Below are 16712 nucleotides of genomic sequence, written 5' to 3'. Positions count from 1 at the left end.
CTTGGGTGGGAGGTGGGGGATGTACAGGGTCCAAGGTGACAAGGAAAGAGAGGCATAATGATAGTGGAATGGAATCCAAAGAATGCTCCTAATGGGAAATGGTTCTGGTTCTCACTAATGGAGTAATTGATTGCAGGGATGGAAATGATGGTAGCTCTGAGGGAAAGTTATAGCTCCTTCCTAGAGTTTGTGATAAGCCCAGTATATATAACTACTGTTGTCCCTCTGGACTACAGCAGAGCAAATTTCAGTTGGGTTCAAAGGAAGTTAGCCAGGTGGCACAGGGAATAGTGGATAGTTGAGAAGACCTGAGTTTACATTCATGTCAGATGTTTTCCAGCTGGGTGGTTCTGAGCAAGTCACTTCCCCTCTGTTTGAGTTTTCTCATCTGTTAAATGGGAATGATACCAAAACTGAAATCTCAGGATCTGACACATTACTTATGAGTGACCATGAATGAATCATTAACTTTACACTGATAATAAACTCAGCATTTGCCCTAGTTTTTTTTTCAATGCCATTGAACAAGATGCCCCTGCCAGAGTAAGCTCTAATTTTGCTGCTAACTCAAGCTTTGGTTGATATGCCTCTCAGCCTCCTCTCCCCCTGACTGGAAGGATGGAGGATAGAGAACCAATCTTCCCCATGACTTCCTTAATAGAGGCAGAAGTTGGATTTGAGGACTCACTCCATATCTGCTGCCCTGCCTTTTTTTTTCAACTTCTTGAACAAGATGCTTCCATACCGGGCACCCTCTAACATCCCCATTCTTTTTCCTCCTCTCCCTACTATTGTGTGTTGTGTTCCTCTCCCCCCCCCCCATTAGACTGTAAGCTCCTTGAGGACAGGTACCATCTTTGTTTTTATTATCCCTGGGAGATTAATATATATGAACTGGATTGACTTGCCCTAGGATACTCTAAGGCTATAAATAGCTGATCTGCATTGGTAGAGAGTATTGCCTTGCTAGGAATTCTCTGTACTAGTGAAATCACAGATCTGAACCAAAAATAGAACACATCTGGAAAAGGAAATAATAATCCTAAAAATAATGGGATTTCATCAAGAACAGATCATGCTCAGGGGCAGGTAGGTAGGTGGCACATTGGATAGAGCACCAGCCCTGGAGTCAGGAGGACCTGAGTGAGTTCAAATCCAGCCTCAGACATTTAATAATTACCTAGTTGTGTGACCTTGGCCAAGTCACTTAACCCCATTGCCTTGCAAAAACTAAAAAAAAAAGATCATGCTCAAAAAAAATTCAAATTCTAGGAAGAAAAAGGCAACATAGAGAAATGGTTGCCAGGGAATTGAATTATGATCTGGAATGTCATGAAGATAGTAAGAACAATAGGGCAGTCCGTTGGCACCCTCTTTCTAGAAAATAATGGTAGGATATGTCCTCATCACCACCACAGCCTATCTAACAAGTCTCCACCCTAAGGTCAAATCCCTGGAAATGGTGATAATCTATCAGAACTCATTCCTCAATGATTAACCAATCCTCACCCCATCATATCTTCCCCATCCCATTAACTCAGGCCCTATGTCATCTTTATTCAAACCTCATTCTGTATTCCCTACTACCTTCTCTCTTATTTATATGCTCAAGTAAGGATATCCCCAGTCAACAGCCCACTCTAAAGCTATTCACCTCTTTCACCATGCTCTTTGGGGTATCTGATTTTAAGGGTTTCTCTTCTGATCCATCTTCTTGCATTCACTCAAACCTGGCTCCCTCCATTTCTCATGACCCCCACCTTAGCTGAACATAGTCATCCCCTTGATTTTGCCATCACCCACAAATGTTCTTTTCCTATATTCATGGATTCTCTTAGCTAATCAGTCTATGGCATTCTGTCTCTCACTCTGTTTTACATTTACTAACCCTGATCATCCTCACCACAACCTCCAAACCCTTGCCCCTCAGTTCTCTCTGGTCATATTCTTCTTCCTTCCCTATCTTCACCTTCAATCATTATCTCCATCTTCACCCTTGTCTCATATGATGTGACCCTTCTCCTTGCCAAGGCCAACCTCTCTCCCCATACACAACTGATCCCCTTTGTCATCCGTTCTCTTTCACCTCAATTTGTTCTCTTCTAGCTACTTCTTGACTCTTGTGCCCAGATCTCACCAAGTCTCAATTGATCTAGAGGAGCATGGAAAGACTTATATGAACTTTTTTTAAATTTTATTTCTTTAAGATTTTATTTACTTAAGGCAATCGGGTTAAGTGACTTGCCCAAGGTCACACAGCTAGGCAGTTATTAAGTATTTGAGGTGAAATTTGAACTCAGGTCATCCTGACTCCAGGGCTGGTGCTGTATCCACTGAGTCACTTAGCTGCCCCTTATATCAAGTTTTGCAGAGTGAAGTCAGCAAAGCCCCCAAAACAACAAACTAATGTACATAGTGACTGCAACAATGTAAATGGAAAGAACAATAAAGTCCAGAAACTCGAAAGAAAATGTTTAAAAATTTTAAAGATCAAGCAGGGCTCAAATGAAGAGAAGATGCCTCCCCCAACCTAACCCTTCATGGAGATGGTGTTATGCATTTCACAGATTTTCAGACTTTTTCAACATATCAATCAGTTGTGTTGACTTTTTTCTCCTCCAGAAAAATACTATTTGTTATACAGAATGATTCTCTAGGAGAGGAAGAAAAGGGATATTTGGGATAACTATGATGATATAAGAAACCATTTCTAATGAATATTCCTTGTATGTTCTTAGCTATATAGTTATTAACAGTTTCTTACTCTTACAGCCAAACAATAATTAAATATTTAAATTTATCTACCATATTAAATTTTTTCTTTGTTACAACTTAAGATATCCCTTAAAAGAGAAAAACTTCAACAAAATTCTCTTAAATGTGTTTTTAACCCTTTAAATTATTCACAACCCAGCAGCAAAACATTTTCAAGTTACTTTCTATCTTGTATGGTAAGGAATGAGATATTTCTTTTAAAATTTAAACTGCAAGTTTTAAATATGTATTTAAATTCCACATATAATTTGCATCCAAATTTTAAATGTCCACAATATACCTTTTGTGTCAACAGAACATTTTATATAAACTAATCCTTAATTTGTAACCTTTAAAATACCCATGTAGCTCAACATCTATACTGAACTACTTAAGCAAGGGGGGTCTCAATTATAACATGACCAAGTTGTCAACTGAGATTTTGAAAGAGGTTCTCTTTCTTCTCATATTCTTCCCTGAATATGAGCAAATAGGGATTTTTCTCAGTCGTTCTGTGGTTGGATTTGTAGTTTCCAACTAACGTACAGAGAACAGAGAATTTCTATCTTGTGGCAGAGTTTAGCAAGTGCCAAGGGGGGGAGATCATCTGTACTCATCCTTTGATAAAATTACAAATTATGCCAACATAAAATGTAAATAAAATGATTTTTCATAAAGCTTTATAATTTGTAAGAAACAAAAAAAAATAAAATACCCATGTAAACCTAAGAACCTCTGTACTATTTTGAGTCCTATTTTCTTAGAACAAAATTTGAGTTTCAAAATAGCAGCTTGTCTGTGCTATCATTTTTTTAATTTGCAAAGAAGCAGAGATGAGGGATCCAGAAGAAAGACCTCCCATATAAGATAAGGGGGAGAGAGAGAGAGAGAGAGAGAGAGAGAGAGAGAGACAGAGACAGTATTTAAGAAAGGAATGGATCATGTTTGCGCAAGCTAGGATAAGAAAAAGAAGAAACAGACAGACAGGAAGAAAAAGTCAGAGAGATGCTGACCCAGTAGGGATGAGGAGTGAGAATAGGGAGAGGAGACTGACCAATCAGGACAGAGACATGACAGCAAGCAGACCAGGCAGAGACAGTGGAGAACTCAATTCTGCCAGTACCACAAAGAATTCACAATTTAAATAAACACCTACAAAACACATAAACCAAGTCAGGGCACCTTGAAACAAATTCTCTCACCAGAGAGGCACCAGCGACTCAAGGGAAAACCCCACTTTGATCTCACACTAGAGTCCCAAAAACACAATACAGACAAAGACAGACAATAGCAGTCAGACAAAAATCCCTTACCAGACACTCACCAAAGAGAGAGAGTGTGAAAACCAGACCTATACCCCAGGCCAGGCCACTCACCAAGAAAGTGCCACACATACATCGAGGGACAAGTCTGCAACACCCACTCTGCCAGCTTCAAAGAGGCAATTATCACCATAAGGTGAGAATTCCTAAAGTAGAGGTAAAATCCAGAGAATGTTTAATTTCAAAATAAAGCTAGCTGAAAAAGCGGTAGTCTCACTACCAAAACTATTAGTTTTGACTAGGCTCAAAATCTGGCCTAGCTTTTTTTAGGGATCCCATATCTAGCACTATTAAAAATCAGTCTACTCTATTCCAAGTCAAAATTGTCTAAACCCACATCTATCAACTAAAATACTAGTTTGGAATGGAGCTGGATTTGAAAAGTTAACAGACCTTTTTCCTTTCCTTCTGGGTACAGACTGAGGACCTATTTCTCCTAAAAATTTCTGTCCATCTGAGTATGATGGGCACAAAAACTGAATCCTAAAACTATTTTTAAAAACCCTTTAAAATATAGGGTTAAAGGGGCAGCTAGGTGGTGCAGTGGATAGAGTACTGGCCCTGGAACCAGGAGCACCTCAGTTCAAATCTGGCCTTAGACCTTTAATAATTATCTAGCTGTGTGACCTTGGGCAAGTCACTTAACCCCATTGCCTTGCAAAAAAAGAAAAAAACAAAAACAAAAAAGATACAGAGATAATATGAAAAAACAAATATTGCCATTGTAGGATATCCCTATACCATCAGGACAGAGAGAGAGTTGATGAAGACTTTAGGAAACATGTCAAAAACTTTGCACATAACACACTGGGTCTGAAGTCCAGAAGACCTGAGTTTAAATCCAGCTTCAAACACTATTTAGCTGTGTGACCCTGGTTAAGCTACAACCTCTCTCTGGCTCAATTTCTTTATCTGTAAAATGGACATAATAATAATATCTACCTGGCTAGGGTCAATGTGAGGATAAAATGGGATAATAGTTGTAAAGTGCTCTTCATCTGAAAGTCTTATATGTTAGACAGTACTAGTAATAGTAGTTGTAATAGTAGTAATAATAGGGCAACTCCATGGTGCAGGGGATACAGCACTAGTCCTGGAGTCAGGAGGACACCAGGAGTTCAAATCTGACCTCAGATACTTACTTACCTACCCTGTGTGACCTTATCTCCATTGCCTTGTAGCAGCTGTAGTAGTGAACTGCTGGGGCTTTCTCTTTGCCCAAAAACAGAGGTGCCAGTTATTTTTGGCTTGCCTTAATAATCATGTCTTCCCTCAAAAGGCAAAAAGGAACCACTGAGGGAAATAGCCAATATCAGCCAATCAAGAAGTGAAAAGACAATTTTTATTTAATTTTTAAAAAAGATCTTCAGGGGGAGGCTAACATGTTCACAGATGAATAAATCCAAAGCTACAAACAGAAGATATAGAAACTATTGTTGGTGGGGGATGTTAGAGGAGGAGGGTCGCACCAACAACTGGGAACATCAGGGAAGGCCTATTTTAGTCCCAAATTTCACCAACAAGGAAGAACTGATTGGCTTAATTAGAAATGATACAGGACAGATTGGAAACCAAGCCCAGTGTGCACCCCAGTGCTTAGATTTTGGAAGGGCAAATTTCAAACTGTTCAGAGAAAGAATAGATGGGATCTCATTTGTGTGTTGGAGTGGGATATGGAGGGACCTCCTTCTGCAAATTAACTTGGCTTCTTTTTTCTTGGGAAATCATCCCAAGACACTTGGAGCTGAAGATCCTTCCGTCTGTGACATTCTATGAGTCAGTGGTTCAAGATTAAGGAGAATTTGTCCCCATTGGATACTGCTGTTTATCCTGTTTTTGAAGAAAACCAATGACATCTTGATTTGCATGTGAATTAGATTTCTATGAGGCAGAGTTGTGGGGTCAAGTCATCATCTTTACTCTCTCTTCCAGAGTCACCTAAGATCAGTGGCAAGACACAAGGCAATGGCCTGGGGTGCACTACGTAACCTTGGTGTCTTCCAAGCTCTAAGTTCAAAGCAATTACTTCAGCCACCATCATGGCTGTTGGAACAAATTGTCCTCATCTGCCATTCCACTGGGGGAGATCTTCAGTGAAGACAGGGAATGCTCTTTATTATATAAATTGTGGACAGCCTCCTGAGTGATTCTGCCCCAACTGTGATCAATGGGTCTCTTAAATGGCTATTTCCTGAGGGACTGGAGAAGGGAGGCCATAATCTAATTCTATAATCTTCATATAGCTGTTTATAATTTGGAGAAGGAGAGGTTGCAGAACTGTAATGAGCCATTTTTGCCCTTGGAACAAGTAAGGGGTAGGAAATAGGGGGATAGGCTTGACTCTGATGTAGGTGCCCAGTGGTTTCTGTGTTGCTGAAGGATTGGCCCATTGATTGGGGATGAGGGGAATGTAGAGAGGTGAGGAAACTCCAGAGGGTGAATTCTAGATTTCCTGCCTAGAGGGAGGCAAGGATCACCCCAGATCAGATAGAAGAGCTGTGGTAGAGGGGATAGATGAAGTATTATATCAGAATGATAGGTTAAGGGGGGCAGCTAGGTGGTGCAGTGGATAGAGCACCAGCCCTGGAGTCAGGAGTCCCTGAGTTCAAATCCAACCTCAGACACTTAATAATTACCTAGCTGTGTGGCCTTGGGCAAGCCACTTAACCCCATTGCCTTGGAAAAAAACTAAAAAAAAAAGAATGATAGGTAAGTAAAAAGGGGCAACCAATCAAGGGCAGGCAGCTCCGGTTGGCTGCTATAAACCAAACAAAATAAATATGAATTACTTTATCAGACTTATAGATTGGAAAATTATAGGAAACTATAGTATAATGTAAAACGGCAAAGTACAAGACAATGTAATTAAATCTATGGTCTACACAGTATAATTAAATAAGAAGATGGCAAGAGTTCATCATGGGAGTGGTGAGAATATTACATGACTGGTTGTTTCAGCAGAGAATGGCTTCCAAGGCTTTTTCTTTGGAAGTACAGGACTAGCTGTTTCTCCCCTACCCCCAGCCCTTTAGAAGAACCTTCTGGATTTTTGAGAAGCCTGAGCTAATTAAGATGGTCTTCATCAATCTTTCTGCTACTCTCTTCCTGCTGAATTCAGAGAGTGAAGATCCCAGACTAAAATTCAGTCTTTACTTTTGTGTGGGGAAATCATCAGGTCAGGAGATTGTTTTAGGCTAATTGACAAGCAACCTGTATCTTTTTACTATTCAAACAGCCCCCTTCAATGATCCACACTGTGGGTGGAAAGGGAAAGATGACTTTCCCCTGCTCTCCCTTTATTTAGGTTTGCCCCAAGAAATAGGACTAGACACTGTTCTGTGTGTGTCCTCAGTTTCAGGTGCCATGGTGATCCCCACTAGACTGGAAGTTGTAGCCATGGCAACCTTGGAGCCAGACTTGCTACAGGGATGCAGCCGCCAGCCAGCCAGCCTAGCAGGGAAGCCAAGCTAGCAGAAGCCAGGGCAACCCTCCCTTGCACTCCGGGGGTTTTGCACTGGTGTCCCATAGGAATTTAGCTAAGTTATGCACTTGATCCTCTTCCCAGAGATTGGCATGGTGCAGGAGGGAAGGGCATTATGCTTTCCAATTGTTCCCACTTATAGATGTTATTATGCCTTTTGAAGAAAATATTCCTTTGTAAGTTGAGGGGAAAAGATAGACTTTGAGCCCAGTCTTATTTCTTGTCTTACCTGGCCCCCAAATTTTCCATGAGCAATGTGGAAGCAAAACCCAAACTATCAGGCAAAAGAGGTTGTTTCTTCTCATCAGTTGAGGCAGCGGCCCCTATCTTGGGTCCCAGTATCAAGGTGATCAAGTCTTCAGAACTGCAGTGGGAGAATAACGGCTCAAAATAGTTTTGGTGATGACAGACAAGAAAGGGCAAAAACTACAGCCTAGTGTACCTTCCCTAAAGCAGTCAGAGAATAGACTATTTTCATGCTAGAGAAATTTTAACCACCAGGGCTTTTCCAACTAGATGCTTTTTGCGTTCTATTTATTCTGTTTTTTTCAGGATTGACCCATTGATTAGGAATATAAATAAGAACAATTGAAATTAATACAAATGTGTAGTAGTTGTAGCCAACCCAGTTATATGACTTGCTTCGGCTACATTCAACAGAAAGTGAGTTTGAAGTAGAGGTCAGCAAATTTGGAAGATCAACCCAGACTTGAGGTTGGGCAAGGCTTTGGTGGCTGTAGTGTAAGGGGCCAAGAGATTCAATGGCAAAACAAAATGGAGTTAGACAATTCACAGGATCAAGATAGGGAAGCTAGAAAAGAAATAAGGAAGTAGATCAGGGAGGGTTGAAGTAACTGGAAATTGAAGAATGAAGACTCAGTTCGTCCAAAATGAGGCCAAAGGAGAAGAATGAGAGCAAGTTGTGACCTGGATCATGGAGATAGGGTAGTTACATGTACAATGATGAGATCAAGGCTATGACTTTGATATGAGGGCCCTTTGATATGAGGGCTAAGTTCCTATGGGACACCAGCACAAAACCCCTGGAGTGGAAGGGAGGGTTGCCCTGTCTTCTGCTAGAATGAAGTCATATAAGGAAAGTCGAGGAGTCTGAATAAAAAGGTCAGGCCCCAGACCCTTATTCACCTCTCACTTGGATGATAGCTTTCTAATAGGCCTCAAGTTTCTGTTCACTGCAATCCATCCTCCACTCAACTAGCAAAGTGATTTACCTAAAATGAGTATCTAACCATATCACCATCCCCCACCCCCACTCAATAAACTCCAGTGGTTTCCTGTTATCTCTGGGATCAACAGCAAATACCTTGATTTGGCATTTAAAGCTCTTCACAAGATGCCCACCTTCACTTCAATGCAGAGATTGGGGATTCATGAGTATGATTATAATATTAACTTTTTTAATATGTTGGCTAGGTTTACTAATTTTTTACAAATTCCTTTTTCTATACTTTATTATAAAATTATGTTATTATAAATTATATACATCATATAATGTTATGTTATATAAAATAAAAATATCAATTACATTATTATAAAATGGGGGCTACATGAAGTTCTCAAAGTTCATTCATAATACATTATTACATTTTTTTATTATATACTCATTGGTAATCTGGGTTCCATTGTAGTCATAAATAAATAATAAAATCTATATGTGGCCCTTGACAAGTTTTTGCTGAGTGATGCAACCCAGAAGAGCTACAAGTTTGAAGAGAAGGAGAGATATCAGGAAATGTAGGTAACATAAAAATAAGAAGTATGAATAGAAATTTATTTTAAAGTAAAATTGTTCTTTACACCCTGGACTTAGTCTATCTTTCCAATTTTCCTCCAGTGAAATTTACAATCCTTCTGTTCCTCCCATATGATGTTCCCTTTGCCATCTCTGTTGGCAATGGTTGCCCCTCATGCCCAGAAGGCTCTCCTTCTTTGGTTCTGCATTTTAGAAACTTTGCCTTTCTTCCAGACTTAGTTCAACTTTTTGCCACCTACAATAGGTTGTCCCCCACAGCTATTAGTTATCTTTCCCTCTGAGTCCATGCATATGTATCCTGTATGTTCCTTTCATTGTACATGTTATCTCTCCAATTAGAATGTAATTTCCTTGAGAGTTGGGACTTTTTGCTTTTTCTTTATGCTTAATAAATGTGTTTGATGATGATAGTGGTGGTGGTGATGATGATGATGATGATGATGATGATGCAAAATTGGGTATTATAAAGACTTCAGATTAAAGTGGCAGTTCAAAGCTGGTATAAGAGCTGAATTCCCTTTCATATATTTTAGTATGGTTGTGGATGTCTATCCCTAAATTGAATAATGGTCAAGAATTCCAAAAAGAAACAAGTATCAGTTCCTTTATCCAGCTCAGGACTAGGGGGAAGAAAAGATATCCAGAAACCTAAAACTCTCTCCCTGTGGAACCCTACAGAAGTGTAGGCAAACAATCAGAAGTCTGCTGGTTCTCCGACAAGAGATATCTCTTGGGTATCAGACCTGGAAGATTCTATTCTCAAGGGAAGAGATCCTGGAGTACTCAGATGGGAAAACTCTTGGGGATCAGAAACCCACAAAACTCTGATCATGGATGATGGGTTGGAACATGGATGGGAGTTGGAGATCTTTGATAGGGACATCCCAGGGGCCCAAAAGTCTGTAGCTCTCTGACTTTGGATGCTCTAGAGGGTCCTAAAGACCATAATACTCCAGATGATCAAGGTGAACCTAAAACCTCTTAGCACTCTGAGGATAGAAATGGTATAATAATGGTGTTCTTCATTCTCGAAGAAGACCATGACCTCAGGGAGGTGATGCCATGATAAGCACTTGAGTTGGATTGGGGGGGGGGCGGCTGTGCTAAGTCCCCAGACTCACTTTCTCTTCCAGAGCCATCTGGCTCCAGTGGCCAGATAGGAATAAGAACAACCAGAGATGGCCCAAGATCACACAGCTAGTAAATGTCTGAGGCTGGATTCAAATTCCTGTCTTCCTGACTCTGAGGATAGGAGTTTGAATCCAGACACTTGATGCTAACTGGCTGTGTGATGTTGGGCAAGTCACTTAACCCTGATTACCTCACATTCAGGGCCATCCAGTAGTTCTGATTCCTATCTGGCCACTGGACCCAGATAGTTCCATAGGAGAAAGTGAGGCTGGGGACTCAGCACAGCCCCCCTCATTCAAATCTAATTCACATGCTTGTCATGGCATCACTTCCTACAAGATGAGGGTGGACTAGGGAAAAAATAGTAAAGAGAAGCTAATGTCTAGAGTCAAGGAAATAGAAGTCAGAAATTAAAACAAGTTCTTACCATTCTATCCAGGATTGATAGATTTGGGCCTTAGCACAAAATGACAAACTAAGAACTGAGGCTGAGTATCCAAATAAACAGAAGATATCTACCAAAAGGAAAAGAGTATCATTGAAGAGACATCCACAACCACAAGTAGAACAGAGCCTCAGAGGGAAAGAATGGCTTGGCCAACAGGGCTAGAAAAAATTAACACAGATTAAAAGTGAATTGAGGGTGGCTAGGTGGCATAGTGGATAAAACACTGGCCCTGGAGTCAGAAGTACCTGGATTCAAATCCGTTCTCAGACACTTAATAATTACCTAGCTGTGTGGCCTTGGGCAAGCCACTTATAACACCATTTGACTTGCAAAAAAAAAAAAACCTAAAAAAAAGTGAATTGAGAGGGGCAGCTAGGTGGCACAGTGGATAGAGCACCAGCCCTGAAGTCAGGAGGACCTGAGTTCAAATCTGGCCTCAGACACTTAATAATTCTAGCTGTGTGGCCTTGGGCAGGTCACTTAACCCTATTGCCTTGCAAAAACCTAAAAGAAAAGAAGTGAATTGAGAATCTAGATGAAAGAATTAGAAAACAAATAAATAATCTAGATGAAAAGGTAGGAAAACCTTATCCACACATTAGACTTCCTGAAAATTAGAATGGAGGAATTATGTGCCTTATGTAGGGCAATTATGATTGGAGCCACAGGAGAGGCTTTATCTTGTTTGGAATCAGACGTCCAGGTTGCCTCCTGGACATTCCCAAACCTTTTCTCCACAAATACTTTTACCACTCCTTTCTAATTCTCCTTTATGGAACTTCTCCCTTTAATAAACTATAAGCCCATGTCTTGACTGCTTGTATTTGCATTCCTAGTGTTTAGCACAGTGCCTGCACATGATGAGACTTTAATAAAGGTTTTTAATTCATTTGAAAACTCAAAGTAAAATCCTTATGAATTTACACTTGAAAATATTTATTCATCTTTAGGATACCCTGGGAACTCCTCATTCATCAGCCCTCCCTACTTCTCACAAAATGATCCACCCCAAGAAAGGAAATTGTACAAGGTATCATCATAAACAAATATGTTGGACCTAAAGAAAGCGGGACTGAAATCCAGCTAGGATGTTCCTGTCCCTTCAGAGGACACTCAGGTCAGTAAACCCCAATTCCCTCAATGAGAAGTTTTGTCATCCACTCACATAAGGGGAGGAATCAAAAAGTAAAATTTAAACTAATCAAAAATACTAACAGTTTTCCAGCAAGAAGAAACTCAATAAAAACTCAGAGTACATGCAGATAAATAAACAGAAAATCCTAAAACTAGAATGAAGGATGAAACCGCATCCTTCCATTCATTAAAGAAACTACAAATCTCAAAATATTACAAGAAAAAGGGAAAGTAAGCCAATATCTCATGAAATATGGAATTCTGCACACTCCCAAGGGAGTATGAAATAATAAGAAATTCCAAAATGATTCAAAAGAAAAATTAAATAGATTAAAAAAGAAGAAATTTAAGCCAACAACCAAGAAATAGTTTCATAGGAGCTAAAATGGATTTATTTAGTTTGATAAAATTTTAAAGTTTCACACAAGCAAATCTAATATAACTAAAATTAGAAGAAAATCAGGAAACTGGAAAAAAATCTTTGCAGCAAGTTTCTGATAAAAGTCTCATTTCTAAAATATGTAGGAAACTGAATCAAATGTACAAGGTTAGAAGTCATACCCCAATTGATAAATGGTCAAAAGATATGAATAAATGGTTTTCTGAAGAAATAAAAGTTATCACCAGTCATGTGAAAAAAATATTCTAAATCACGAATAGTCAGCGAAATGGGTATTAAAACAACTCTGAGGACCATCAAAAAAGTAAACGGCAAATGCTGGAGGAGATTACAAAAAGAAAACGAATACACTGTTGGTGGAACTGTGAACAGTCCATTCTGAAAATAATTGGATACATGCCCCAAAAGGTGTTAAGACTGTACATACCCCCTTTTGTTTGACAAGGCAATGGGATTAAGTGACTTGCCCAAGGTCACACCTCTAGGTAATTATTAAGTGGTGGAGGCCAGATTTGAACTCAGGTCCTCCTGCCTCCAGGGTTGGTGCTCTATCCACTCTACCACCTAGCTGCCCCAAGTACATAGCCTTTGAACCCAGGGATACAATATCTATTCTCCAGAGAGCAAAAATGCATATAAACTAAAATATTTATAGCAATTCTTATTGTGTTGGCAAAGAACTAGAATCTAAAGACATATCCATCAATTGGGAAATAGTTGAATAATTATGCTATATGAATGTGATGGAATACTATTGTGATATAAGAAATGATGGAACTTGGGAAGACTTCAATTGATACAGACTGAAGTGAACAGAGCCAGAGAACAATTTATACAGTAAAAGCAATATTGTGAAGATCATTAACTGTGAAAGATGTAGTATTGTGAAGTCCTGTTTTATTGTTGAGAGACTTCCCTTTGCCTTAGACCTTTGGTTGGATATTCTTTCCAACATCTTGCACTCATGGAAACCTTTCTTGTTTAGAAGATAATGCATTCTTGATTATCTTTTGCACAATTGTTTTGACATCCTCTCATGATTCTGATATGGGACCAGGAAGTGAAGGCACAGGGACAAACATAATCTTTGATCCATTTTCAATTCAAGAACTGCCTTCTACCATTATTACTCAAAAACCTCTTCTATTCTGAGGTTCTTCTCATTCATCTACATCACCCTATTCACATTCTTATCATTTTCCCATCTCAGGCTTTTTTATTTTTCATATTCTTCTGGGTGATCAGTGAACCTTATGTTCAACTGATCAACACAATAATCAACTGTAATCTGAAAGGATTTATGATGAAAAAAAACAAACCAAAAAACCTAACCCTATCCATCTCCAGAAAGAGAACTACTAAAGAAGGCAGTTTGAAGTATGTTTTCTTCTTTTCTTTCTTTTACATTTTTTTATTTGAACACGACTAATATGGAAAATTTTTTGAAAGACTATACACATTTGTAATGAGTTTCATTTTACTTGCCTTTGTGAATTATTATTTTATATCATTAATATTATTTGAATTTAGTTTTATGTGGCTAAAAAATAGCCTAATTCAAAAAGCTTACCATAGAATGGCTTAGCAAACTGTGGTATATGTATGTAATGGAACACTATTGTTCTATTAGAAACCAGGAGGGACGGGATTTCAGGGAAGCCTGGAGGGATTTGAATGAACTGATGCTGAGTGAGATGAGCAGAACCAGAAAAACACTGTACACCCTAACAGCAACATGGGGGTAATGATCGACCTTGATGGACTTGCTCATTTCATCAGTGCAACAATTAGGGACAATTTGGGGCTGTCTGTGATGGAGAATACCATCTGTATCCAGAGAAAGAATTGTAGAATTTGAACAAAAACCAAGGACTATTCCTTTTAATTTAGGGGGGAAAAACCTGCTATCTTATTTTCTGATCTTGCTATCTCTTATACTTCATGTTTCTTCTTTAAGGATATGATTTCTCTCTCATTACACTCAATTTGGATCAATGCACAACATGGAAACAATGCAAAGACCGGCAAATTGCTTTCTGTGGGGGTGGGGGGTAGGGGGAGGGAAGTAAGATTGGAGGAAAAATTGTAAAACTCAAAATAAATAAAATCTTTTTAAAAAAAAGAAAAAGGTTACCATAGAAGTCAGGTTTAAAAGATGTTACAGGGATGCTAGATGGTTATAAGGAAAACTACCTGCTGCCTACCTGAAGTCAATGTCTTCACACTCTTGTCTGAACTCTAATAATGTAACCTCAGACTGACTCAAAGAGGGAGTCAACCTTTCTCTCTCTCTCTCTCTCTCTCTCTCTCTCTCTCTCTCTCTCTCTCTCTCTCTCTCCCCTAAACGACTTCATAATTTTTCTTTCTAAAACTATTTTAGATTTTGGAGTTTATTCACACAAACAACACCTTCTCAGTGGATGGGAAGAAGAAAGAGAACCCCCCAAAAAGGATGAATCAGAAATAACTTGAGATTCTGTAAAAGAAGCTGAACTGTAGGAGAAAACTGACTGATAGTTCTCTGCAGATGTCCAACTCTCAGAGGCCCTCTCCTGTCTGGAGCAGTGAATAGAAAATCAGTCCCTGACCCAGCTTCCAGGGCCAAATTTGACATGCTACAGGGCTGGGCAAAAGAAAGAGATGAAGATTGACTGAGTGTCCAAGAAAGGATTCTATCCAGGGAGGAGCAAGACAATAGAAAGTGACAGAAATGTTTTAAAAATGAAGAAAGGAAGATCAGTAAGACTCTTTGAAAACTAGTCTAAAGGATGAAGTCACACGATCATAAATTGAGAACTGGAAGGAACCTCAGAAGCCTCTGAATCCACCTCCTTTCCCATTTTATAGGTAAGAAAACTGAGGCAAAGCAGAAAGCAAGTTACTTGCCCAAAGGCACACAACTAGTAAGTAACTGAGGTAGGATTTGAATTTAGGTCTTCCTAATTCTAGGATCAGCACACTACCAGTGATCCACCTCACTGACTCTTTTCCAGGAGACCTCCACTGAGCCCCCTCCTCAATAAGGGCCTTAATGTTTAGAGTCTCCCCAGCTCCAAGGATGAGGCCTTACCTGACCACCCAGAGCTCCGGTACATCTTCCTGTCATCATTGTCAATACTGCAGGGCCAGGTGAAGGTCCTGGTATGAGGAGGATGAATCGAGGTTGAAGAGTTGGTCCCTAGTGCTCTATGAATCCATCTTTGGGGAGCTGGGGGCCCGAGACAAAGAAGAGTCATCTCTGAGGTCAGCACTTGGCCCAAAGTTTGCAACAACAGTAGGCACTTAAATAATGATTATTGACCGACCATTAGCATTCTGGCCCAGTGCCCACCCAGAGTATGTGCTGGTTTTTGCATGTTGTTGTCTCCCCATCCCCCACCCACTGGACCCCTGGAATGTCTGGTCTTTGAGAACTAAAGTGGTATTCCCCTTCCTTTCATTCCAACAAATTAAGGTGCTTAATAAATGTTTGATAACAAGAGGTGGGATCCTTTTCCATGATCATACCCCATTCATTTTACAATTTTCCCAGTACAGACTCAAATGCCAAGCTGTAGCAGATACTACTGGAGTCAGGAATCTTGAGTGAGAGGGGGAGGCTGGAGGGACCCAAATGTGGGAGGGGGGAAAAGGCAGCTTAACAGAGATATCTAAGTGGTACCATGAACTGAGTATTGGATGTGAAGTCAGGAAGATCCCAGTTTGAATCCTACCCAGATTTCATTAACTTGTGACCCTGGACAAGTTACTTTCTGCTTCAATTTCCTCATGAGATTATATACAGAAGTATAACAAATATTATAATAATAGCTATATAATAACTGGTATTATTATTACTATTATTATTATTATTATTAAGCTCCTGAGGGCTCCCTCTCTCCTCAGAACTATGCATCTAGTTCCCTTCCTTGCCTCAAGGTTCAGCAGCCTCCTGAAAAAGGTCTTTCCTTCTGAAATTGCCTTCCATCTACCCTGTGGATATGTGGCTAGGTGTGTATAAATATAAATATATATGTTCACACATATGTGTGCATGTATGTCTGCAAGTGTGTGTATGAATGTGGGTATATGAATGACTTGTGTATGAAAGGGATTTCAGGGAGGCAGAGTTGCCCAAAATCCAAAGCCTTTCTCCAATAGAGCCATCAAAGCCCAGTGGCCTAGGCATCTTTGATGTCTGACTCAACATATATATCTATATAATATATGGGTATGTAAACATATATATATGTGTATATATATATATATATATATATATATACATATAT

This window comes from Macrotis lagotis, chromosome 1 (assembly GCF_037893015.1).
Source record: "Macrotis lagotis isolate mMagLag1 chromosome 1, bilby.v1.9.chrom.fasta, whole genome shotgun sequence".
Lineage (NCBI taxonomy): Eukaryota > Metazoa > Chordata > Mammalia > Peramelemorphia > Peramelidae > Macrotis > Macrotis lagotis.
Note: the sequence above shows the minus strand (reverse complement) of the source record.